Genomic DNA, 26,832 nt, shown 5'->3' on the forward strand with positions numbered 1-26,832 from the left:
AAAAGTATTCCTTCCCTTTGGTGTCGACGAATGAGAGCTGACATTATCTTTCTTTATAAACTTCTTCATGGTGATATTTTGTGTGATGACTTGGTTGCACTTATCAATGTCAACTTGCCGAACAAACTTTTCCGAAGATTTCGAACTTTCAGAACAGATGCTTTAAGTAGACGACGCTCGTCCATCTGCAGAATACAATGTGCATATAATGAATATTCCGATCGTCTTGATATTTTCCAGAGCTCTTTGTCTTTGTTCTCTAATGAATTGAAAACTGTTGTAGCTTAAGTGCCTTTATGTCATTTATGTGCTGTATTTCTGTTCCATATTTAGTTTATACAAATCATCATCTTGCTTGTTTGTTTTTCACTTTTCCTGATTTTGTGTTGCTTGAATTTCTGTCGGTTTAAGTGTCAGTGCTTGTAATGCTGAACTTCGCTTTTCCATTTCGAAACTTCCTAACATTTTGTTACAAAACCTTTGTTTTATGTGTATAATCTTCCTCCGTCATGTTCATTGAGTATTTGCTTGTGTATTTTCAATTTTTCACGTGCCTTCAACGTTTTTGCTGGCCGGGTGTGATGGCTTCTAACACTAGGCTTCCTTTTTTTTTTTTTTTGCTGTTTTGCATTCTGGGATCTCTAACTATTTTTACCTTATTGTTTCTTTCATATATATGGTTTTCTGTGTTGTGTTGTCTTGATTTTAGTTTGTTTTTATGAATGCTTGTATATGGTGTACCAGTACCAAGACCCTAGGGTTGTTCCTGGGCACCAAAAATAAAGGTTGATTGATTGATTGATTGATTGATTGATTATTATTATTATTATTATTATTATTATTATTATTATTATTATTATTATTATTATTATTATAATGATCAACAGTCGTTAGAGATAAAAAGAAATAATCAACAATAGTAATATTTAAAAGCTACGCTTATTCCGGCTATTATCCCGCAACTAAACAGGACTTTGTTTTGTAAGGCCGCATAACTTTCCACAGACTTAAAGGGGTCCTGAAATACCTTCCGCCGATGCATGGATCTACATGTAACCAAATAAGACAATGTATTAGCAATCTCCTCCCGCAAGAATTTTGTTAAAGCGATGAGTACTAGCTGAGAAATCGTAAATCAAAAACCGCGCATTATCGTCGCGCCGCGTTTCCTCCTCTTTTCAACTGTTGACGGCGCGCGAGCACTGCCTCCCATGATGCTGCGCTAGTCAGCGGTGACGTACTTCCGCATTACGCTCCTCCGACTGCCGTCTGCTACGGGCAAGTTTTGTTGACACCATGAATTCCGCACTCCGCTCAAGGATGGATAAGCGAACGAAAAATCTGGCCGCATGTGTGCGGTGGCCTGGCCTTGCCCTTTCGCGGTGTGCGTTGCTGCAGTGCAGCACGTGACTTTTAATCGGCGGCGAACTCGCAGCCGCTGGGGAGGATCTTGCGCTCGGTCCCTTTCATGCACCGCGCACTGTTTATCCAAAAAGCGCCGTATCAGATGTGGCCCCTCTGGTGCCGGGTCTTATTTTGCGGTGGTGGTAATTCCTGCCGGCGCCATGTGAAAAAGACATTTTAAGCCGATACAGAACCCGTGCACAAAACGCTTCAATCATGTGACCAGTTCAGCTTGGGGCGACGCGTGGTGGAGAGCGGCAACGTTGGCTAAACATGCTCCGGCGCGGCTCTGAGCTTTCTAGCGCTGGAGCGAGCGCCTTTCTTTGACGATGTCAAACATCGGTTGCCTTGGCAACATGGCACAAACCGCCCCAGAGGTCAGTTACGGTTGCGTGATCCCGGTTCAGCTTGGGGCCCCACCTGGCGGCATATGGGCACTGCAGGCATACTACTCACTCTCATTTGGAAGTGCGAGATGCGTTTGGCATTACAGGAGGCGATGGTGTGTGTGTTGTGGACGCCTTTGTTTCGCGATGAAATGCGACGTTGTGCTTCTGCGGGTGGATAGTGCTTCCCATGGCCTGGATTATCTTTCTCGAGCGACGTACGACTCAACCTCGCATGGGGTATGTGCAGTGTGCGTGGCTAAAAGCCATCTCGGCTTGCGCGCCAGAGTTAAGTGACTTGCTGTTCGCCCCCGTAAACCGCGCGCGAGGTGAGTGCCGAATTTACGAGGGGCAGGAGGAGGCAGCCCATCGTCTGTCAATCGCGGTTCAGACTTGCAACGCATGTTGTGACGTTGTGTTCGTTCGAAACGCATCTCTGGATTGTTTTGAAGTGGAAAAAAATGTCGTCAAACCTGGGCATTCGGCTCAGGGCGTTCTCTGCGATTGCACGAAAGAAGTGCCACGGGGCTTCAACGCTTTCTTTATGGGACGTACTCCGGTAAGAGAATATCCATGTCGTGTTATGGCCGTGTTGCATTCAATACGAACGGTTAAGCGTTTGTTTACACTTGTTTCGTTTGTCGTAAAATGTCCAAGCACTCCGGCACTACGCTGGCAGATCAGCCGGCGAGTCGACGCTGAGCAGACGACTCATCTCTTTGCCGGAAGTGCGTAAAAAAGCCGCCCAATAGCCGGATGTCTAGCTCATGACGAACATCGGGGAATCGATGATGTAGACATGTGAAGATGGCGGCGTCCAAAAACACGAAGGAAAGGGTGAGAAAAAAGCGACAAACTTTGCAACAAAAGTGTGAGCTTTCCGCTGCGCGTAAAAGAGTAATACTTGGCCCAGATGACCTTGACGACCCAATCTAACGATTGCGCTACTTCATTTAGTGTGCTCAAAATGCCTTTCAGGGCCCCTTTAAAATAACGCGGAATTAAGAGCAAGAGCATGTTGTTGCGACTGCGAGGTATCGTGGTCGAAGTGGACGAGGTTGGTGTCGTGCCGGGGCGCGTATTCCCAAACCATATCCCGTAGGGGCCCAGGCCGACCACACCCCCTAAGCAGGGGCGCAGCCAATGAGGTTAAAAAATTGAAATTTTTTAACCTCCTTGGACGCAGCACCGTGACGTCTCTACCTATATGTGCGCGACTTCATGCGAGGTGGATTTTTTTCTTTTTTACCTCTCCCCTCGTTTCGGCTGCTTTGCGGGCGGCCGATGGTTTTGCTACGTGGGCAACTTGTGTTGTACTATTTATATTTTTATTCCTGCTATTTCTTGTTTATACATTTGTATACTTTTTTGCGTGTGTGTGGCTTACAGTTGAGGCACGAGCTGTGACACAATGCTGGCGAATTAAAAGGCGAGACACTACAGAAATATATATGTGTGGTAGCTAAAAATGCGTCGCAGGAAACAGACACAAACTGCTCATCTATACCCATCAGTGGATCTCTAAAAGTGACAATTTTTTGCCGCTATTTGGACTCCCAGATAACTATCGCAAAAATAGTGCGCCAAGGAGATAACGTTTTTACTTAGTTTTATCTCTTCTGCGACAACCGTGACTTCAAGCTCACGGGCAACTACTCATTAGTCCCAGCGAAAAGAATATACGTATCTGAGTGAGTGTAACACTGCATTAAATGAGAGGCCATGGGGCCCTGGGGGAGCAAGGATGAGGAGAAAAGGGGAAGGTCACAACTCGCACAATGAACACAGTTGCAGTCTTGGGGTCCTAACCGCAAAATTAACACATTGAAGTCAGTCAGTGGCAGCAAAACGCACAGTTCGCACTTAAATGTACAGTTCACACTGTAGACAATGCGGTTCACACTGAAAACAGTGCGCGCTGCAAACAGTTCACATTCTATACCGAACGGGGAAGTCTGCCAGGCTGCTACACCAATTTGTAGAGTTTGTTTTCAAGGGCGTACTCGGTAATTGCTTCTAGTGCGGTGGGATCGTCACGGACCGGACTAACATGTTCCTGTGCAGTCGCAGGGGCGGGACCTAGAGTTAAAAGCTGGTGGCGATTACGGTCGAATAATGGACAGAGCCAAATTAAGTGGTAACGATTTGGTGTGCCTTCCCGATTACAGGGGGGGCATCAGCTCCATTCGGATCCTGCTGGAGCTGTCTATTTATAAATAACGTATCTTATGCAGCAAAATCTCTGTGTGCGTGAAGCACAAATTGTTAAAAATAACTAATCGACATTGGCAACAATGGGAGTGGTAGCACGCATTATTACTAATATCAAACTCGGCCTGATGGCTTCAGTGAAGAGACTGTGGTCAATAGCCCTGTACAGAAGACATATATCAAACTCCTCGAGTACTTCAGTTGCTGTACAATCCAACTATTACTTAGCCCTTGGTTGGTATATATACATACATCGTGCATGGGGCACGTGCCCTTTACAAAATGCAACTGTGAGGAGAAGGACGGAATGTATATAGCTCCTCATGCTAAAGAACTATTATTAAAACAAAACAGAATAGTGAACAAAAACAAAAATTATTAATTGTAACAATATAACCGGAAAACATGCATTTAAAATCTCAATACAAAACTTCCTTATTTATCCAGGATTTGGGGTTAGCTTTAACCGGCGAAACAATTTGATTTCTTCGGAACAACAAAGGATACGCGGATGTCGTTCATAAAGAAAGCATGCAGTTACTGCGCATGGCTATCAGGAAATCTCATTCGGGCTGCAACGAATTTGCGCGATTGGCATGGCAAGCGAAATCGTGTGCCCACTTGACAGCTGTATACTGCTACGTGAAAAAATTCGTTTAAAATGCTGTCGTTCTTATTGGTATTTTATCCCCCTCTAAAAATCCGTACACCTCCTTGCACAATTGGCCCGTTTCAAATAAATCACGAACTGGAATAGCGCGGCAACAACTCTGAGCAACTTCCGAGAACAGTTATTTCTTTCCGAGTACGCAGCCAGAGCTAGCTGGTCACAACCCGAGATGCCAGGGCGGAACGTACGCTACGGGAGAGCCGGTTTTTGCATGAGGACGAAGGAGTCCAACAGCGAAAGAAATCACCTGACCACCAACCCTAAGTTACGTGTTACGCCAAGTAGTTCTTTTTTTTTTTTTGCTTTTTTCCTGAGGGTTGTATTTCTCTGCCATTCTTTTCTCTCTCTCTCTCTGTCTCGCGCGCGCGCTGCGTTTGCCCGGCGTTGCACGCGCGCTCCGGCAAGTCGACGTTCTCATGTGGTGCTGATTATTCTTCTCCGTGCGTGCCCTAGGTTCAAGCGCACCGAGCTTTTCTTGCGTGCTGACATTCCGGCGCTCACATGCGGTTTCAGTTATGCTTTCATTCCGAGCCTGGGTGGGCGCACACATCTGGTAATTGTGTACAATCGTGGAAGCAAACTGCTACAATAAACAGAAGGCAATACAATTTTTTTCCCCTTGTAGTGTTTCTTCTGAGTCCACTCCTCAAGAAGAGCTGCATACGCGTGCTCCAGTAGGCTGAGTAATTGCGTGTCTATACAAGTTTCTTCCTTTCGTTTGCGTTTGTTTTTTACCCCTGTGCGCGAACCTTGCCCTTACAGTGCGTTCAGTTTGTGGCGCTATTGAACAGTACCGATTTCATTGAGGATTTCGTTGACTCCGTCAATACGCTGTGTTTTCTTTGATGGCTTACCGAAATGCCAACGTGCTCCGCACCTGGCTGTACGAGCAGATACAGAAGCAACACTCAGAAGCGTCACTTTTTAGTGCCGCCATCGTATCCATATTTCCCCGCGCGGTCAAAGAGCTAAGGAAAACGCGCAAGGTATGTGGACTTCATTTTCTCGAAAAGGACGTTGCGAAGAAGTATAGGTATCATTAACGTAAAGTCGCCGAGATCGACCGGGCTCACACTGGAGGAAGGTGCAGTTTCCGTTAACTTTCCCAACTTTCCCAGCAACTTAATTTGTTGCGGAAGCAGACTCGGCAGCGATCTACGAAAAAGAGAAAGGCAGTGTCTGCGCACAAGCTAGGTGATTACAAAAGGAGAGCACTTGCCCATGGAGCGACAAGAGGAGTTGTCCAACCATGAGGCGCCTGTTCCCCTGCAGTGCACCGATTTTGCTCAGATTGTCGAGAATAGTGCGGTAATACGGCTCCCAGCCAACTTTATAACGGCAGCACTCGAAAAAGAACCGAGACATGCAGTGGCGGCAAATTGTTTTTTTACGCGGCCGGAATGAAAGAGGGGCCTTGTTGTGAGGCACGATACCACCTATGTTGTCCACGAAACGGAAAGCTGCTCCAACAGTCGTGTGAGGAAATATCATTCGTGATGCAATAAATTTGCGCAATTGGCATGGCAAGATAATTTGTGTGCACGCTTGACAGCCACTGCTACGCGAACGTTCATTTAAAACACTGTCGTTCTTGATATTTAAGCAACCGCTTCCAATCCCCGGGCGTACGTACACGACTCCTTCATAATACCACCCGTTTCATATAGATCTCGAACTGCAACGGCCGCAACAAAATGATGAAACATTCGCGAACAGTCATTTCTTTTGCAGTACGCACCCACAAGTGGTGAGGACCGGAGATGCCGAGCGGAACCCGCTCCCCGCTAGCAGACGACGCTCGCTTTCGTTGCTTTCGTAGCGCAACTCGCAACTGCAGCGCCGTGGTGGCGAGAGTCGCGGCCGGCCGCCTTCTCTCCATGGCCGCGGCGGGGAGATACGGAACTGAAAAAGTATCTAAAAACGTTGCTCTGCCGGCGCAGGCATCAGGACATAGTCGATCAAGAAAGAAAGCTTTATACTAGTACTAGCAGTAGTTCCCGGCGGTGCCCGGTTGGGCCATTACATTAAGGACAGCAATGGGTATTTGTTAGTCGCCATATAGGCCTCCTGCGCTCGAGTTTTGGCGACATGCAGCGCCCCTAGCGGCCGACGCCTCTGGGTAGTACAAAAGCAGACGACCCTCGCCGCCCTCCATGTGTTTTCAATTACAAGCCAGAGTGAAAGTTGGTTGTGGCGCTTTGTGGTGTGTTTAAATGACTGCATACTGTATGAAATAGCCCTTAAAGTAGCTGCAGAGGCTAAACAAAATAATATCCGCGAAAAGAAGCCGATTTGCGGCTTTCTTTTGAGCGAGCTGTCGCGGTGGTCGCGGCGTGGGACAGTATCGCCAGGTCGGGTGGTTTAACTGTTTGACGACAGTTACTTTTTTTATTCTTGCGTGCGGTCGACAAAGGAAAGTTCACGAGTAGCATAAACACGGAACGCTGCTCATCTTACATCCTGAGGTAACTGCAAAAGGTTGCTTCATCGGGAGCATGCAAGCGAACGCAAGAATTGCGCAGCCGACTCAGCTGACACTGCTGGCCTGGCACCGCTTTTGAAACGAGTGGAAATTTTGTTTCGTATTTTCGCAAACTAAATGATTCTTGCGTAACGTTTTACGTCGCACGATTTACGAACGGCAGGGTACATGTACACTAGCGAGTAGGTGGGGCAATAGCGCCAATTAAATAAACAAATTAAGCTCTATCAAAGGACGCAAAACACGCACCAAATCACACGCCCGCTGCCTGCAGAGATGTGTACTTCTATAACATCACATAACACAGCATAACATAACACAGCCGCATACACGGCGCGGGGCCCCGAATATTTATATACGATCATCACTGACTGTGTTGGTTTTCTAGTGCTACTGTACTAGTGCAGGGGTCGTCGAATCTGAACGCCGACACGACAGTTTTGACTTCAAATGGAGTTAGACAGCGAGACAAGAACAGAGAATTGGCGTCCTCCAGTTGAATTGCTCCGCCCTCCCCCCCCCCCCCCCCCCCCCCCCCATCTTCACAATTCGCCAGATTATTGTCAAATATTATTAGAAATTCGCTGAATTTTTTCTCTTTGCATTCAAAGCCCCCTCCTCCTCTCCCCCCCCCCCCCCCCGATTTGCCGTCCAGCCCTCCGCCGTGTCGGCTGCATGGAACTCGGCCGTTGCTGACCCTCATTCCAGGCTATTAAGTGCGAACTGGGAATGTATGCTGCAAGAGCATAATTTAGTAAAGTGAGATCAAACAAGGAAAGCGAGCGGCCTCTTAGTTCGCCCGACCACTTTGTTTTACGGCCACTAATTCCGGAATCGCAAAACAGATTTCACGCTTCTGACGGTCGCGGCATTTTGCCACTGAGACACGCAACAAAACGGCAAGCTAACGCTGCACCATGTATTCGTAACGGCGACGCAAACGAGCACTGTTTAATGAAAGTGCACGCATAGTGTGCAGGTACGCAAAAGAGCGGCGCACCGCAGCAGGCGAGCCTGCGGTCCGCCGGACTCGCTGGCTTTTTAAAGCGCGATCATCGCCGATTGCGTCACTCTTCTTTTTTGATCGGCTGTTTTGGAGAAGTCTTTGTCACCTAGAGTATTAGTTTAAACTAGAAAATTTACTTAAAATTTCACTTCGTACGACATCGATAGGTGAACCTGCGAGTAGCAGACGCCGTCACGGTCCCGGTACTTTCGTCGGCGCTGTAAACGTGTTTAGCGCCGCAAAGCTTTTTCCCCCAATGCCAAGTTGATCGCTGAAATAGATCGGACGCGTCGGGGATGAGCTGGTGACCACGTCGCAAAATAATCGAGAGAGTCGAGCTCATTTTGCTTCTGTCAACACGGGATCCTATGGGACCCACGCAGCTTTGTACTACCCGGAAGTACTGCCCGGAAGCCGCTTGCGCAGCGCCCCCTGGGCAGCACAGGAGGCCTATTAGGCTACTTCATTGGGAAGTGGTACACACTCGGGAGCGGCTGCCTGTTGTCAGTTCATGGGCTCCAACTTCAGGCGCGTCGTGGTAATGTGAAACAACTGGCACTCGTGTTTCACTCCAGTTCTTGCTAAAAAAATTGCACCAAGCTGGTGCGCTCGAGCGAGTGAGTCAGTGAGCGAAAAAAGTTTTATTGAGCCGGCGAATTGAGAGTGGTTCCCATTTTCAGAAAGCACCATGATGAGCGGGCGGTAGCCATAGCTCTGGGGGAAGTATTGTCTGGACATCCAGATCGCTGTTGGTCACCAGGTTCTCCCACAGCTCAATGTTGGGAAAAGTGGAATGAAGAAGGAGGAGCTTGGTTTGCTTGCACTCTTAATATGATATGAGGAAGAGTGCCAGGTTGCAAACACTACTTGAATTCGGCAGGAGACTGCGCTGGGAACACATGATGGAGGCCGGCTGGGTGAGGGGTAATCTTTCTCGTAGGAAGTGCTATCTCAGAAGATATGAACGATGCTCATCGGTACAGTTTTATCATAAGTAACATGGGTCCCTACGGGAGGCGCGGGGTTGCAGGAAGTCCCAACCGATGGCGAGCGCTAACCTTTGCGCTTTTAACTGGTACATCTTCTCTTTTACATTTATGATATATGACACAGGCTCCTACGGGAGACGCGTAGTTGCCGAAGGTGGCAACAGATCATTTCATTTCATTTTTCATTTCATTTCATTTTTATTTATCCGTCTTCTGTACAGGATTAATATTCTGGTCGATCTAAGCACGCAGTGCTTGTAAAGAGAACAGGCAGTTGGTGAAACAACAACACATTTTCATGAAAAGTAACGCAATAATACTTTCGTATATGCACTGAACACTACGCAGTGCATAAAACAAAACAACACATAAAACTCGCACGAAAGGAGCGTCTTCTTGCTCCCAAAAATTCATCAAACGAAATTAAATGTTTCAGAATTCTTATGAAATGAATATACCAATAGCACACTCACTTACAGGGATACAATTCAATTCGACTTCGAAAGAGTACAGACATAAAGTAACATGAATACAAACAAACTGAACACAAGGCGGTAAACAAATCCCCACATGTCAAGTGGCATTACCTACTCAGTGTTTATTAAACCACCACACCATTTTGCAATTGCTTTGTTCGGTTTCCATCTCGTGTTTATCGTGCATAGTTCATCAGTTAATTCATTGAATATTTCCGGAACATAGTATACGTAGTTCCGTACTCTTTTTCCATAGTTAGTGTACACTCGTGGTTTTACATACCTTTCGGTTTTTCGCAGTGCCACACTCTTTCTTACCGCAACTCGAAACTCTTTTGTGAAATAGTGATTCTTCAACACTGCACATTTAAACAGTTCTTTCATTGGTAGTATACCCAGTGCTTGGTATTTTTCCTTTGTACCAACGCTATCTAACGCTGTACCGTAGATTACGCTTTTGACTATTTTTCGAATGGCTCGATTAATTTCTTGTTTTTTGTTTTCCGAGCAAGTACCGTATAATGTGATCCCATAGGAGAGTAAAGATTCAGCTAGCGCCTTATACACTGTAAGCTTAACTTTGAACGGAGCTCTACCTCGGAGGTGATACATCATTGCAGCGATTGACCTTAATTTGTTACATATATGTTTAACGTGGCTTTGCCATGTTAGACACTGATCAAAATATATACCTAAATACTTTACAGTTGTTTCAAATGGTAAAGGTGGGCAATGGAAGGGGTTACAGTCAGAAGAATGCAATTAAATCCTGCTACTTAATGTTAAAACTTTATGTGGATTCCTAAAGCAGATAAGCTTTGTTTTCTGCTTATTTACAAAAATACAATTTTCCTGAAACCAATCAAATAGTGTCAGAATATCGCTTTGTAGACATTCAAACCCTTTATCAACGTTGGGAACATCTATAGTAATTGCAGTGTCGTCCGCATACTGAAAAATGTTTGAATTTAATGGTAGAAGGCCGAGGTCTGTAACATAAATGTTGAAAAGCAATGGCCCTAATGTACTGCCCTGAGGTACTCTATATTTTAGTGGCTCGAAACTGCTCCACGTTTCTCCTAGTCTAACGCACTGAAATCTCTCAGTGAAGTAGCTTGAAAAGAATTTTGAAAAATGCCCCTAAAGCCTAGATATTGCAACTTCTTTAGCATAATATTGTGGTCTATGGTATCGAAAGCCTTTGGTATCGAAAGCCTAACATTAAAGCCAGAACTACTCGGTTGTTTTCTATCGAACTATTGATGCAATCGGATAACTGTTCTAACAAGGAAGTTGTATTTTTGTTTGGTGTAAAGCCGAACTGATCATTGTTATTTAGTGAAAACCGATCGCAGATAGAAAGTAGCACAGATGCTACATACTTTTCCATTATGTGTGCAAGCGCTGAGAGGATGGAAATTGGTCTATAATTTCCGTAGTCACTCTTTTTTCCGTGTTTTTAGATTGGCCTAACAACAGAGATCTTCATTTCTTTCGGTATATCTCCAGTGTGGAATATTCCATTTATTATTTTTAATAGTACTTCTTTAGCACCGTAAAGTTACTGCGCAAGTCTCGATTACGGATCCTGTCGAAACCCGGTGGCTTCCATTCCCTCAAGCCCTTGATAATATTCCACAATTCGACCTCGCCTATATCTGGAAGTAAAGCCGTGTTCGCGCATGTGCGTTAAACGAACGCTTAACGCACATGCGCGCTTAAGCGTTAAGTGAACGCTTAACGCTTAGCGGACGCATGTGCGTCCGCTAAGCGAACGCGGGAAAACTCAACAGAATTTTACGTCCGAAAGAATGCAGATTAAAAAATCTCGCTGGCCTTGTTATCCGCATGTTAGGACAAAATCCTGAAAGTGGTTTCCCTGCAATTAAATGGGTGGCATTAAAAAAAAACGAATGGGAGATATCAAGTGGCTGGGTGGTTATTTACGAATGTGTAAAACCACAGTGTTTTCCCGAAATCCCGCTTGCCTCTATCGGTTGGGTTTCATTGAAAAATGTTGTATAACAGTGTTTAGATACGTGAGTAAGTTGCCTATCTCAACAAAAACCAGTTCGAAATTTCAAATGGCGGGCGGTAAAAAAATTAATATCTGAAAAACTATATTACCGCTTAATTTTTCAAATTTTCGGAAATGTTCACCTCCAACACCGTAATCAGAATGTGCCCTTGCAATCTGTAGCCGTTTGAAAGAGCAGCTGTGCTAGACGTGTACATAACCTGTTAGGCCTTTTCGGTTCATCAGCCGTGTTATTTGTAAAAACAACTTGGCCCTTTTAGCGGCGTCGCAGGGCGAAATCCTTAAAAACGTTTCTGTGCATTTGTATGAGTAACATAATGTAGCAAAAATCAGTTCGATAACTGAATCGGTGAAAGATTTATTTGAGAATCTTTAGGAACACCATTTTATTTCCAGAATGCCGAATCACCTAGCTGGTGTAGTTTAGAGCGAAATACAAAAACTGCTTTTTAGATATTCCTAAGGGCTACTTATATCAGCAAAAAGCGCTTCGATATGTGAATGGGTGACCGAGAAAATCATGAATTCGCGAAATCACAATTTCGCCCTTTTCCTCGGTTAGGAGTGCAATTTCTGAAAAACCCGCCTTACTGAGCACCTACTCAATGACGCACATAAACTCGCGAAATTTCAAGTCTCTAGATCTAACAGTTTTGGCTGGGCGTTGATGAGTCAGTTAGTCAGTCAGTCGGTCACTTCTTTTTATAGGTATAGATTTACATGTTCAGGGTCTGAGTGAACAGGCTGTTAGAACTGTGCGCGGACCTTCCGTCCAGTCATGGAGAGAGAGAGAACAGAGGGGCGACAGAACGGCCGGGTGCCAAAAAGGAAAAGCCATTAAGAGGCGCCTCTGGCCGTAACGGGACACCACGACTGGAGGGAGGGGACCGCTCGGAGAATTCCGGGAAGCAAGGGAGGGGCCCGGCTCCTGGTGACCACCAAAGCGGGACAAAGCAACGAGAACGACTCGGAGGGGCCCACGGACGAGCATCGCTCAGGCGACTGCTCGGATTGGCTCCAACGAGAATTGAGAATAAACAGTTGACGAACAAACCAACGAAGTGCTTCTTTTGGGGTATTTCAAAAACCTACGACGAAAGAAGTATTCTTACATTTTGGTGCCGAACCCGGGAACGGATTCCCACATCGACCGGACCCCATCGACTCCACTTCAAGCACCGACATGGAGATTCAACGAAATAAACGACGGGCCGTCCGATCACAGGTAACCCGCATCGTTAAAGAAATCGATGAATGCCTTGCGGCCAGCGCCCGACCGTCGACGCATTGAAGCCGATGCTCCTTGATGCTGCAGCGCCTTGAAACGGCCATCCTCAAGCTGTCAGAAGTGGACGCGGCGATCTAGCGGTGCCTGACAGATGAGGACGCTGACGAAGAGTTTGAGCAAATTCTAGAATATTCGGACAAGATCGCCAATTCCTTGGGCAGGCTCAAACACAACATCGAGACGCAGCGACTTCCTCGTCAGGGACAGGCTCTAATCACGAGCAGCAACGAGCCTCAACCGCAGAAAACTTCAGCCCCAAAAACGAAGCTGCCAAAATTAGAACTCATTCGGTTTTACGGCTTGCGGAAAAATTGGCAACCGTTTTGGGAACAATTCGAACAATCAGTGCACAAGAATGCGGACTTGACTCCAAGCGACCGATTCCACTACCTGAGGTCCCTGCTCACCGGAGACGCTGCGGCAGCTATTGCAGGACTCCCAGCGACTGCCCAGTCCTACAGCGACGCCGTCGATCTCCTACAGGAGCGTTTCGGCAGCCCAGCGGCATTGATACAAGAGCACATGCAGGGCCTCATCGACGCGCAGCCGTTGACTTCATCAAAGAACGCGGCCGCCCTTCGGCGTCTTTACGACAAGCTACAGGTTCACATGCGAGGACTCAAGTGGTTGGGTGTGGCGGACGAGTCGTACAGCGCAATGCTCTACCTCGTGCTGCTACGTGTGCTTCCAGCGGACATGATATTGGATTATCACCGCCGGCAGGCCGAAGATAGTGACAGGAGTAGCAGTGCAGCATCAACGAACGGTGACTCTGCATCAACCGGCTCATCAACGTCATCTCAAGTACCCACTCCGGTCTCTCCTCCACTTCTAACGACGAGAGCTGGAGAGCCGCGAGAGGGCAGCGGAAAGCCGACCCGACGACAACCACGGTAAGCCCCCGCCTTCAGCGAAGAGGAAGCGGTAACGGTGTACGGTGAGGTTAACCGCATTTTCGCTGCAGCATCGATGCGCCTGAACAAGTGGGGGTCTAACAGCAGCCAAATGAGAGAACTTTTCGCGCAGGACAGCCTCAATGAAGTACCTCTTGGTCAACCCGCCAACCTGCTAAAGGTTCTCGGCCTTACATAGTTACCTAACGAAGACCTCCTAACCTTTGCTCCAGGTCCTGTCATCGAATTTTCTGCGGAGCAAAGAAACACGAAACGCTTCGTCCTACAGACAAGCGCTCGGCTGTACGACCCACTTGGTTTCCTGTCAACTTTCACAGCAAGGACAAAAACACTCTTCCAGAAAATTTGGAAGGCAAACATCGCCTGGGATGACCCCTTACCCGACCATCTACTCAACGAATGGACGAAGTGGTGCCAGGAGCTACCTTTGCTCAGTGAGATGAGCATTCCCCGAATGTACGAGGGAAATATCGGAGGGAACCCTGTGCACCGCACACTACACGTGTTTTGCGACGCTAGCCAGAAGGCGTACGGTGCGGCTGCATACATGTGCACAGACAGCAGCACAGGAGAGCGAGCCTGCACCCTGATCAGGGCCAAATGCCGCGTGGCACCAGTGAAGCCCATCACATTGGCAAGGCTGGAGCTGATGGGAGCCTTGATGGCATCTCGACTTTGCCATTTCATTGGGTCAAGTCTCAAGCTTCATATCGACAGCGTCCACTTGTGGACGGACTCGATGATCACCCTTCACTGGATCCGAGGTGACGCGACAAGGTGGAAGGAGTTCGTAAAGAACCGGGTCGCAGAGATCCAACAAAACACGGACGTCGCACAGTGGCGGCATTGCCCAGGCAAAAGTAATCCAGCCGATCTCATGACGAGGGGAATGACCGCGGCTAGCCTAAAATCGAGCGACATGTGGTGGCACGGTCTATCATGGATAAGACAACAGCAGGAAGTATGGCCGTCCGAGGAGCGTCCGTCTAGTTTCTCGCCTGAAGAGTTGGAAACGAAAAGGGAAGTGAATGTAGCGACAACGACTTGCGAGGAACAACCCGATCTCCTGAAGTTGACGCGTTTCAGTTCGGCGACAAAGGTGAATTGCGTGATGGGTTGGGTTATGCGCTTTCTTCATAACCTGCGAAGTAAGGAAAAGACGTCCGGTCCATTCACGGCAGCCGAGATTGAACAAGCCGAAGAGTATTCGCTGAAGAAAGCTCAACAGACGGCCTTTTCGGATAAAATACGCCGCACAAGACAGCGTATGAAGCTTTCAAACGACTCTTCGTTGAAGGACTTTAACTTGTTTACATACGAAAAGGGCCTGCTCAGAATACGCGACCGACTCTGCTCTGCGAACAAGACGAGGGATGAGTGCCACCCGATCGTGATGCCCAAGGAGCACCGATACACAGTACTGCTGGTACATCGAGCACATTTGCAACTCCTACACGCCGGCGCCAGAGACACACTCGTGCAGCCGCGTGAACGATACTGGATTGTGCGTGGACGCCAACTGGTGAAAAGTGTGGTGCGATCTTGTGCTGTGTGCCGGCGGTACAGCGCTGCCCACATCGAGGCAGACACCGGACTCCTTCCCCCCGAACGGACCTTTGAGGTTGTCGGCATTGACTTTGCCAGCCCAATTTTTGTGAACGAGAAGTACAAGACGGCGAAAGTGTATATATTGTTATTTACCTGTGCAGTGACGCGTGCAGTGCATTAGGAACTCGTTACAGACATGAGCACAGGAACGCGCTGCCGCCCAGTGACGCGATGCGCGAGATGAGCTCTGTACTCTCCGGGCCCTCACAACGCGCATGCGTGCTGTTTCCGCGCGGCGCCGTTAGGAAGCTCTAGTAGTACCTCGCGCCACGCGCTCCCGTGTTCTCACTAAGTGTGACCGCGATAGTACCAACTCGCCCAAACCAATACTCTCCTGACCGGTTCAGCTCCTGTTCCCTTTGGAAATAACATAGCGTAGAATGAGCCCCGTCTCAATCCGGGGAAGGGGAGGGGGGGGGGGAGGGGGGGGGGGACGTTAGAACTGTGCGCGGACCTTCCGTCCAGTCGTGGAGAGAGAGAACAGAGGGGCGACAGAACGGCCGGGCGCCAAAAAGGAAAGGCCATTAAGAGGCGCCTCTGGTCGTAACGGGACACCACGACTGGAGGGAGGGGACCGCTTGGAGAATTGCGGGAAGCAAGGGAGGTGCCCGGCTCCTGGTGACCGCGAAAGCGGGAGAAAGCAACGAGAACGACACGGAGGGGCCCACGGACGAGCATCGCTCAGGCGACTGCTCGAATGGACCTCTCCCTGTATGTAAACACCGTGACGTCACGAAGCGCACGTGCGCGACGGGTGGCGCCTGCTGGCGGCCGCGAAATGCGGCTTCGGTTGGCAGAACGCGCCTGCGCCGCCGGCCCGGCCTGGCCGCGCAGTGCCCGAAAAGAACGATGTGCCGATGGTTCGGGCCGTCGCTGGCCGCCTACATTACAGGTGGGGGTCTAGCTATCCTAGCTGCGGACGTCGCACCTCCATGTAGCTTTCTGCACCAACAACCTCCGCAACACTTTCGTATATGACGAGTGACGCCTTCGGATAATCAGTGCGTGACAGCATTAACGAGTCATTCTGAAGATTGGTGCGTTTGCGACGCGTTCCAAGAATGTTTTGTTATGATGCTTTATGTTAGGACACATACCAAGGAAAGCTCATTCATTGTTGTTTTCGAGGTCCGCTTAAGCTGAGCGCGGTGCCTCAGGCAGCGCATACGCTCCCTGTTCTTGTACTCTGCGTCGCCCGGATACAGTGGCTTACGAACGATTTCATGTCGAGGGGGGAAAGGAAAGGTAAAGCATGAAAAGATTAAAAAGAAGGCAAAGCATGAAAAGATTAAAAAGTAAAATTAGCAGCAACAAAACAAAAATATAAAGAGCAAAAACCAAAAATTATTCAAATAAAATTATGGCGATGATGTCGTGCTCTACGTAGGTGACCGATTGCTTTGTTACATTTTCCCCAGTAAAATCGCGAAACGGCTCATCGCCATTGTGAGAGTAACATAGCAGCCACATATTGTTAGTGCGTATAGCTTGCGACAGTGGCACTGAAATAATATCCGTACTCGTTATTTCATGATAGTTAAAGTTAGTGTCCTTGTACACCCTCTGAATTCGCCGGCGTCGGGAGGCCGCAACAAAAGAATACATCCACTGAGTCCGTTCGCTTAGGGCCAACAGATATCGAGTTTTTTCGAGACGCGTGAGCGGCCCATCTCACGCCGAAGGCATGATGCTACATGCATGTGAGCACGGCAAGCATGTCAGTTTTGCTGCGTCCTCAAGGCATAATATTATTGATCAAGGTAAAACTTTATTGCATTTAATTTCGTTCGTCTTGAACAGATCTCCCCATACAACCAAACTTGTCGTGGTCGATTTGGCGGCAGGCGGCTATCGCGGATACTTCTTCGAAACATTTATTTCGTGTAGCTATAGCAGGTCAGGCATTCATTGTATTTTTAATACAGTACTCTATTTCACCAAAACATGACAATATTTCCCTGCAAGAAAGTTTCCATCTGACCCCAACCCCCGGTACTATTTCTGCTGGATACTACATGATAGCAGATGGTTAATAAACAGCATCATTTCATGGCAGTAATTAGCGCGGACTGCTAATGTAGACGATATGACTGCGCTTTGAAGAACAGCAGAAGTTCGAGAATGAGAAACGTGGCTATGAGTAAGAGCGGACAATGTCGCTGCTTGGGCTGCTAGCCTCTTCGGCGCATTGCGCGCATCCACAATACCTGCCGAATTTACCTGTTTGGGGACGCGGCAAAGCCTGATGCCGCTGATTTTGCTCGCACGATTTGCTTAGCCGAGAGCACAGCAACCCACCGGCATCAGAAAACCGAACACATAAACTCAAACTCCACTTTTGCGCGCGTGTAATGCAGCCTCACTGCATACGCGCCGCGCGCGGGTCCGAATGTTTTGCCAACCACCCTCCCGGCCACACCCAGCACGTGCGCTCGCCGTGACGTCACGGCCGCCGCGTGACGTACCCCGGGAGAGGTCCATTGGCTCCAACGAGAACTGAGAATAAACAGTTGACGAACAAACCAACGAAGTGCTTCTTTGAGGGTATTTCATAAACCTACGACGACAGAAGAAGTATTCTTACACAGGCATTGCGTTCCTGGTGGCGCGAGAATAAATAGACTGTTTTGTCCATCCCTGTTCTTCATGTCTCCACGCTGTGGTCGGGAGGCACCAATCAGGAAAAATTCCGAAGAGTTCAAAATGCACGCACGTGCGCACACACACACACTGAGAGGGCATCTTTCCCCTTCTCGTATCTGAAAGTCTGTCGCCTCCGGTGGCGCTTTCTGCCGAAGGTCGACGTCCCCGGGACCACCAATGTCGATGTCCTGGAAAAGCATCTCCTGCATTCCCACGCTCTGGGACTCGTTGAACAGCGTCCCGGGCATCGGCCACATGCCGCCATTGAGGGAAACCGTCAGCACGCAGCACGCCGACTAAAGGGAGATGGCGCCCAGGGCTTTTGTCATCACCTACGGTCGTTGGGGCCGCATTCGGCCCGCCAAGGGTATGGGTGCTCGAAGTCGCCGACAAGCGGATTAGCCACCGCAGCACGGATCGCCGCCGTGCAGTGGTAGCAACTTAGGGAGTATTCAAGTGCTTTGTTTGATAGCTGCGCGCCGTGGGAAGCTCACAACGTTCGTGTGGATATTTTCTTCAGGCTGTAAGGCATACAGTACCTTCTTCACAAACTGGCTTTCGTTACATGGCTGCGTGCAAAATGGGGCATATCCGCAGCGGGCGTTGGTTATTCACATGCAAATACAATGAAAAGGTTCGTGCTACGCCACTGCGATCGTGCCCCAGACAGTGTTGTCCAGTGTACTCGAAGGCAGCTTTGGTGCTCCAAATTTCTATCGTAACCATCGTTATCACAACGAACTGAATCTCAACCCGCACAGTTATGACATTATTACGGTGTTGAAGGCTTGATATACTCGCCAACGAACGCAATAAATACTATACCTGCCGGTTTTCAGTACAAGCAGATCTTTATTGTTTTCGGGCCTTTCGGGCGTAAATGATAAATACTGGCCTACTCGGGATGGCGTTGTATAAATTGAAGAAAATTACTCTTACTCTTTTGTCCTGGTCTGGGGATCACGCCCACTAACCAGCTCGATTTCACTGTTAACTAAAGTTTTATCCTCCTTCGCTTACTCCTTCGCTTGTGTGCAGTTTTACTGTAACGCATATCAGAATATTGTGAAGATGTGGCTGTGGGAAATGTACTGAAATATGCCTCTAGGTCTGGACAAACATAGTGTTACTATATTTTTACCGTACACGCGACCTGTTTTGCTTAATAAGTACGGATACTGTTAGACCAGTACGGATACTGGTTAGAAGCCTGGTATAAAACTAGCCCGCGCATATACACACAGTAGGTTATTTGGAACACAACCTACATTTTTGTGGCCCATAGAGCATGTTGGCATACTTTCATGCTATGACAACGTAAAGCGATGCGATACAACACTTTGGAGCGTTCGGCAAGTTTGTGAAAACTGTTTTACCTTGCACACGATTACCGGGTATCGTAATGCCTTCTGCCAAAACCAACAGCCCCTAAGGCCTAGGAGTTTGTTTGGTTATGCATTTTACCTTTTGTCGGTTATTAGCAGCTGACTTTTCCCTTTTTCGAAAGATTGCTGGATACAGGAGCTGACGCATAGCTCCGACTCTTCGCGCTCTGTACAGGACCGGCTTCGCAAGGAATGGGGCGACACTGGCAACATTTCTTCCGTAGCGGTATCCAAAACAATACTTTTAATATCACCCTGAGGTTGTGCACGTATGCGATTTTGAGTCTTTTATTATGATAAAATGTTAAGCACAAAAAAACTCTCGTGCGGACAAGCGTCAAAAGTGAACCGAGCGCAAAGAAACAGCAGGGAGAGCGAGCGCAAGTCTCAAGTGAAGCAGACGACAGAGGAGAGAATCTCTAAGCCAACATCACGGAGACGCGCTTCGCAGCGCCACCCGTGTTTGCGCTCACCGCGAGTAGGCTTGGCAGAAGGAAATTCCCATTACCTCACCCTCGGTTAACCAGAGAAGCCACCATCCTTCGGTAATAGCAGACAAATTCCTATCCCCACAGCACCCTCATCCTTTCTATCTACCCCACTCAGTGTCACTCCCTTTGCAAGTTCTTTCCAACACCCGGCACTTTTGCCACCAGGTATGGGAATGCCAACAAACTCCAAACCTACCATCTATCCCCTTCCCATCTTTTGAGCAGTGGATGGGTAAGCTAAGCTAATGGGTTTTAAGGGGGGGGGAGAGGGGGAGAAAAGGGCCTGAAACTGTCTGGCGTAGGGTGCCGACACCTTATCAGGCTAGTGGATGGCTCGTCTGGTCAATCTGCATCTTGGACACCAGCAAGAACTGGTAAAGAGGGCCTCGACGGCAAGTCTCAGCCTGGGCATCCGGGAATAAGGATACCTTCAACCGGGCGAGTGCCCTGCCTTCAGCACTTACGCTGAATAAATGTTTATTCTCCTCCCATCCTCCTCTGTGTAGCCACTCAGTGGGTGGGGTTTATCTTGAGGGGGTAGACATTGGCCACCATCGGAAATACCTCCGTGTATTAAATCGCGAGCCGCGGCATGGCACGCTTCATTGCCAGGGATGGCGGCGCGTCCAGGAGCCCGAACAATACGGATATTAGGCGTGCTCGATCAGTTTTTGAGTATGAGTAGGGCTGATAATGAAAAGCGGTAAATCTGGTAGTTTCGGCAGGCTGTATACGAATCGGTGAGGATAGTAACTGGTTCATGACGGGAAGTGGCTGCCAGGGCAACGGCTATTTCTTTAGGCACATCGGTTGAGGTTGCGGTAGTAGTATGCGTAACTGCACAGGCTATGTGGCCGGCGCGCCCAAGGTAGGGGCTATAGCACCTGTGTATAGAGCGGTGGGGTCACTCCCGTATCGCGCAGTACGAGCTCGAGCACAAGAAGCCCGATGGGCAATGTGGTAGTTGGCGTGCGTAGTGTTTTGCCGTACGACACAAAATATTCAGCAGAGTTCAAGCTAAATACAGTGGGCGTTTGTTCAATTCAATCCATATTTCCCGCTTTCCCATATCTCGCGCGGAAACTCTCAGCACAGTGCATGGCATTTTCTATAGCCACACGCCTCATGTGGGAGCCCAAATTATATATACATTATCTATAGCTGTACCTATATCTACACCCAACCGACCGACCGACTGATTCATCAACGCCCAGCGAAAAGAGCCCGTCCTTGAAACTTGAAATTTCGGGTGTACTATATTATAAGGGGGTAGGTGCTCACTAATGATGGACTCTCGGAAATTCCCCGCTGAAATGTAGAAAGGGAAAAATAGTGTTTGCGCAAATTCATGGTTATCTCACTCTCGTGTAGAGACATTTAAGAGATCACTGCTGATGTGTTTAGCCATTAAAAATCTCCAACAAAACAGTTTTAGTGTTTCACCCCAATTAAACCCCTCTGAAGCGAATCTCCAAGCCGGGGTAAATTTAGTATTTCGCTAACAAGGGGTAAATTTAGTATTTTGCTAACAAACAAAAAATCATGGTCGTGGGAACGCTTGTAGATTCAACAGACAAGACTTGGAAGTCGTCATCGTAAAATATTCACATAGAATTTGTTTTTTCCTTTCAGTGCTCACTACGAATTCCTTTCTTCTGTTGGTCTCTGTCGACTTATGACTTGAGATGCGAGTGTATTCCCTACAATGGTACAGGTTCCACAAAGGACACTGGTATTTGCATTAATAAGAAGGTGTCTCTACATTCAATAAAACGATAATGTGTGGCTAATAAAAAAAAAGACGTTCCACTAAGATTACTCGTTTCACTCTACTTATTCCAAAGTGACATTCAGTTCAGTAGCATTTATAAAATCAAAAGTAAAACAGATTCTTAAAGCGAGTGGCTTACTTGGGAAGGTTACGATGGCGCGTACCCAGCTGGTGTCCGGAAAAAATGTGCAGAAATTGAGAGAATCGTCTACTAATCAGAGGAAAAAACGACGCAGAGAGCGAACACCCTTTGCGTGGACTCTGCAGATTTTCACCTACCTCTGCTGGAATTCAAATCAATAACTGATTTCAACACCAGGGCCTGTTGCAACTCATCATCGTGCACCGGAGGACAGCATTTTGGCTTCTGTGAGTGCTTTTTTCACCAAATAACGGACTCTTTCCGCTACTAGGTGTGCTAAGCTTACTTCGAGCGCTGTATGAGCAGCTCGAACGCGCCCAATGTCGGACTCGACCGTCGCCGCTGGGGACCGCGCTGCGGACTCAGCGATCCTGAGCGCAAGTGAACCTGAAGATATGATGGCCGAAGAATCAAGTGAGAGAGATCATGAGGAGCTCACATAGGACTCCATCAAGGATTCAACATGGATCGACGTCGTCAACAGGGCCCAGCGACGACGCCAGCGGAAAGCAGTGAACAAGGTAGCCGTAACGACCTCCACTGCAGCGCCATCGCACCAGCCTCTACGCAGATCCGCATCCAAGCCAAGTCCGCTTCCCAGGGACGATTATAAGTTAGTTTTACGTCCCCAGGGTGGCCTGAAAATTGCCAATGTAGACGACTTGGTGGAAATTTCTCTCGCCTTGCTCAACTCCGTCAATTTCTCTTGGCGGCAGGCCAATCTAAAAGTTTGTTTTGACGCCAAACAGAACACTTCAACAATTAGCACTCCGTTCGAGAACGCAGCGAAGGCTCTGAGCCAAGTGAAGAAAATTAAGTTGGGCAACATAAGCCACCCCGTACAATTCTATGGCCTCGCTCCTGATGACTCGGTCAAAGGGCTCATCCGAGGAGTGCCGCTACGTATCTCGGAGGCGGAACTCTTGCAAAATATAGATAAATCCAAGCATGAAATCTACGCATGCAGAAGATTGGGTCAATCTAATCTGGTCGTCATCACATTCGCCTGCGGCAAAGTCCCTTATTACATAACCCTTTTCACATTCGCTGGCGGCAAAGTCCCTTATTACATAACCCTTTTCGGAGCCGAATACCCGTGCTCGCTGTACAAAAAGACGGTTCCGGTCTGCGACGTCCGCCATGAAGTCGGACATAGGGCGATGGCATGTCCCCAGCGAAATGTAAATGCGTGCCACCGGTGCGGCTTACGGGATCCCCAGGCTGGTCATGCCTGTCAACCCCACTGCATCCTCTGTGGAGGCTCCCACCTGACGGCTGCCAAGGGCTGCCCGAAACGCTTCAGGGTGCCGTTCGTGATGAAGCGACGAGAGTCTGAGAAGCGCCGTTTGGAAGAGCGGACCACGAGGGCCGACCTGGATCGACAGCATGGAAGACGAGACTGCTCCAGTACCCACTTCCAGAGAAGGGAAAGCCGTTCGGGTTCCAGGTCCACTTCCAGTAACAGGACATCCATGCCAGGCACGTGCGATAGACAGACCTTCCAACATGCACGGTGACGCAACAGGTCTACAACTCCGCAGCGAAGACCGTCCCGGGACCGGTCACCGGCGGGCACAGAATCCACAGCTTCTGGCAGCAGCAGCAACAGCCGGCGGGTGTCGAGGTCGAGATCCAAGTCTCGGAACCTCACGCCATTGAGGAGATCTCCCATCTCATACCAGAGCGAGTTTCCCCCGTTAGGGCAGAAAAGAAAACAACGCTGTCAAGAACGCGTGCAACTTAAGTCCCTGATGGCGAAACAGACAGAGCAACTAGAGAAACAAAACGAGTTGATCAGTTCTCTTTTAGCCAGGGTGGAGGCTGTAGAGCACAGACGCCAAGGTGGAAATGACATAAGGTGCAAGGTGGCCAAAAGGGACACCCAGCCCGAATCGCCAAAGCAAGACGATGAGACTGCAACTACGCCTACAGAGGAAGAACTCACGTGGGGCAGGCCTATGCAGGAAATCAAAGATATAGTATCGCAGCTCACAAGCCAGGTATCGCGGCTGACGGCGCAAATGACGCAATTGAGCTCTAGGGTAGCCAAGATGGACACGTTGGAGCCGAACGTGAATCAACTTTTACTTGCTCACAACACCAAGAAGTGGGTGCCTTATGTGAAGACAAGTGCGGAAGGGAGCCTTACCTCAATGAATCACAGGCAGAACCGAGATGGAGCCCGGAACTAAGAAAAAAGCTGACTTCGTGGTAGTTCTTAGTGCAACTGCCGTGGCATCAGAGAAAAGTTGGGAGAGATGCAGCAGTACGTGGAATCTTTCGAGTACAAGCCAGATTTAATAGCTCTGCAAGAGACAAATAAAAGACCCTGACTCCCCGGATTCGTAACTAATACAGATCATACGGAGGGAAACACGGCCGTCTTACTGCGTGGCACCATCGCAGCTACCCAACACTTGACTGCCCAAAAGGGCTGTGGGCACACCCTGATTGAGCTAAATAGCAGAAGTATCGGAAGCGCAGACAATGTGTTTGGTCTCAACGCGTATTGCCGAGCAATCAATAAAGGTCTAGATATCGTCGGTACAATTCAGGACGCCGCGACGAAGGCAGGCTCTCGACCATTGCTTATCCTGGGGTACTTGAACGCTCCTCACACGACGTGGGGACAGCAGTTTTGCTGTAAGAGGGGAAGAACATTGGCTAACCTGATTGACCACTTTGACCTCGCCCTCCTCAACAAACCATACACTCCTATCCGTACAGGCACAAGCACCTCAAGGGACACAACACCAGATTTATCATTCTTAGCTGGCACCCTCGATTCTACATGACAGAATTCGGGGGTGAACCTGGGCTCGGACCATTATGTACTAAGTATAACTATCAAAGGACCGGCGTTTAAGGCGAGGATGGGGACGGCATGGATCACGCACTTGGACAAGCTAAGAAAAGAACAGGAAGACCGTTCAGAGGAGGTGGTGGAGGGCCGGCCGTACGAGAACTGGGAAAAGGAGCAGCTGGCGCTGGTGGACAAGTACACGCAGAAGATTGCCACGACGCACCAGACACCATGCATCGACGCACGACTGGCGCACCTGTGGGAAGCCAGACGCAGCCTCACCAAGCGCTGGAGACAGCAGCGACATAATAGGAAATAGCGGAAGAATATTAATGAAATTACCAGCAAAGCAGCTCAGTATGCCGCCGAGCTGTGTAAAGAGAGTTGGCTCAGCCTCTGTGACGGTTTTCGGGGTACACTATCTACCCGTAAGACTTGGCAATTACTCCGCCATCTCATAGACCCACTGGCCAGCAAACGCGCTAACAACCGAAGCATGGCGCGTACATTAAACAACTACGCAGGAAATGCGAAGAAACTCATGGAAGACCTCAAAGACAGGTACCTGAATAGGGAGGAGAGTGTGGAGCAACCTGGGCCGTACACAGGCATCTCTAATGAGGTGTTGGGCAGGCCTTTCATCGACTCTGAATTATGAACGGCCATTTCTGAAAGTAATAGATGCAGGTCCCCAGGGCCGGACACTATTACTTACAGACTCCTTAACAACTTGAGCAACAAATCCAGAAAAGAGCTCCTTGGACACATGAACAGTGCCTGGGAAAGCGGCGTGTTTTGCATGCACTGGAAACTCGAAAGGCAGCTGGAAGGAGGCGGAAGTCAGGTTCATCACAAAGGCTGGGAAGTCACCACACATAGATAACGTACGGCCTATCTCCCTCAAGTCCTGCGTGGGCAAGGTTATAGAGAGAATGGTGTTGAATACGCTGCAAAAACATCTGGACAGCACTGATCTGATGCCGGACTCTATGTTTGGATTTCGGAGGCACTTAAGCACGCAGGATGTACTGCTGCAACTCAAGAAAGAGGTCATGAAACAAGCCACCAAGCAATCGCGTAGAGCCATCTTAGCGCTGGACCTGAAGGGAGCGTTGGACAACGTCGCCCATGCTAGCATCCTAGCGAAGCTTGAGGCCACACCGTGCGGAGAGCGGGTATACAACTATGTGCGGGATTTCCTGACAAGCCGCAGCGCTCGAATCAAGGTGGGACCCGTCCTGTCGCCTCTTCTCTTTAATATGGTACTATTAGGCCTGCCCAAGGCGCTCGGAGTAGTCGATGGTTTCGGGGTTTGGGGCACGCGCTCTACGCCGACGACATTTCGCTCTGGACAACGAAAGCGGGCTCCTTAGGGTGGTTTCAAGAGACGCTGCAAGGAGGCGCAGATGTGGTTGGTAAATACGCGAAAGAGTGTGGACTGCGATGCTCGCCTCAAAAATCTGAACTGGTGGTTGTCCGCCCTCGGGTGCCCAAGACACAGAAGGAAGACGTGAAGGTGGTCCTAGAGAGCGAAGACATCGTTCCATGACCCAGTGTTAACATTCTGGGGCTCACCATCTAGGCAGACAACAAGGCCACTATGTCTGTTCGCAAGCTTAAGAACTCCTCAGGACAGATCGTGCACATGCTTCGGCGGGTGGCAACAAGGTGGAGAGGACTGAAGGAGAACGACGCCCTGAGGCTGGTACAAGCCCTTGTGGTGTTAAGAAATAAGAACCTCCTGATGAACAAGGGAGAAAAGAGCCAGGTGGACACAATAATACGCAAGGCAGTGAAAAAAGCCATCGGAGTTCCCATGAGTGCGTCGACGGACAAGCTCCTCCAGATGGCTCTACACAATACAGTGGTGGACGCGCTGGTTGAGGGCCACCTATCCAGCCAAAAACAGAGGCTTAGTCACACTAAGGCCGGCGGCCGTGTCCTGGGAAGAATCGGCTGGAGCGTGGCAGAGCTGACCGATCGAGAACAGCTTGCGGACAAATGGCTAGACGCAATCAAGACCAAGCCTCTCCCATAGAACATGAATCCGGCTAACCATGGCGGCAGGCGTGAGGCTAGGGCTCGTGCCCTCAACAGGCTACTGGAGAGCGAAAACGGTGTTTTC

General features: G+C 48.8%; 1 long non-coding RNA gene across 1 annotated transcript in view; it reads left to right on the forward strand.

Moving 5' to 3' along the window:
* Positions 1-21,804, forward strand: part of LOC144137744 (uncharacterized) — an 82,139-nt gene extending 60,335 nt beyond the window's left edge. Inside the window, exon 2 of the long non-coding RNA XR_013315726.1 lies at positions 21,624-21,804. This is a non-coding gene — a long non-coding RNA (uncharacterized LOC144137744). The remainder of the gene's footprint in view (positions 1-21,623) is intronic.
* The last annotated feature ends 5,028 nt before the right edge of the window (positions 21,805-26,832 follow it).

This window comes from Haemaphysalis longicornis, unplaced genomic scaffold (genome assembly GCF_048455015.1).
Source record: "Haemaphysalis longicornis isolate Haplotype H1 unplaced genomic scaffold, Haemaphysalis longicornis Haplotype H1 scaffold_49, whole genome shotgun sequence".
Classification (NCBI taxonomy): Eukaryota; Metazoa; Arthropoda; class Arachnida; order Ixodida; family Ixodidae; genus Haemaphysalis; species Haemaphysalis longicornis.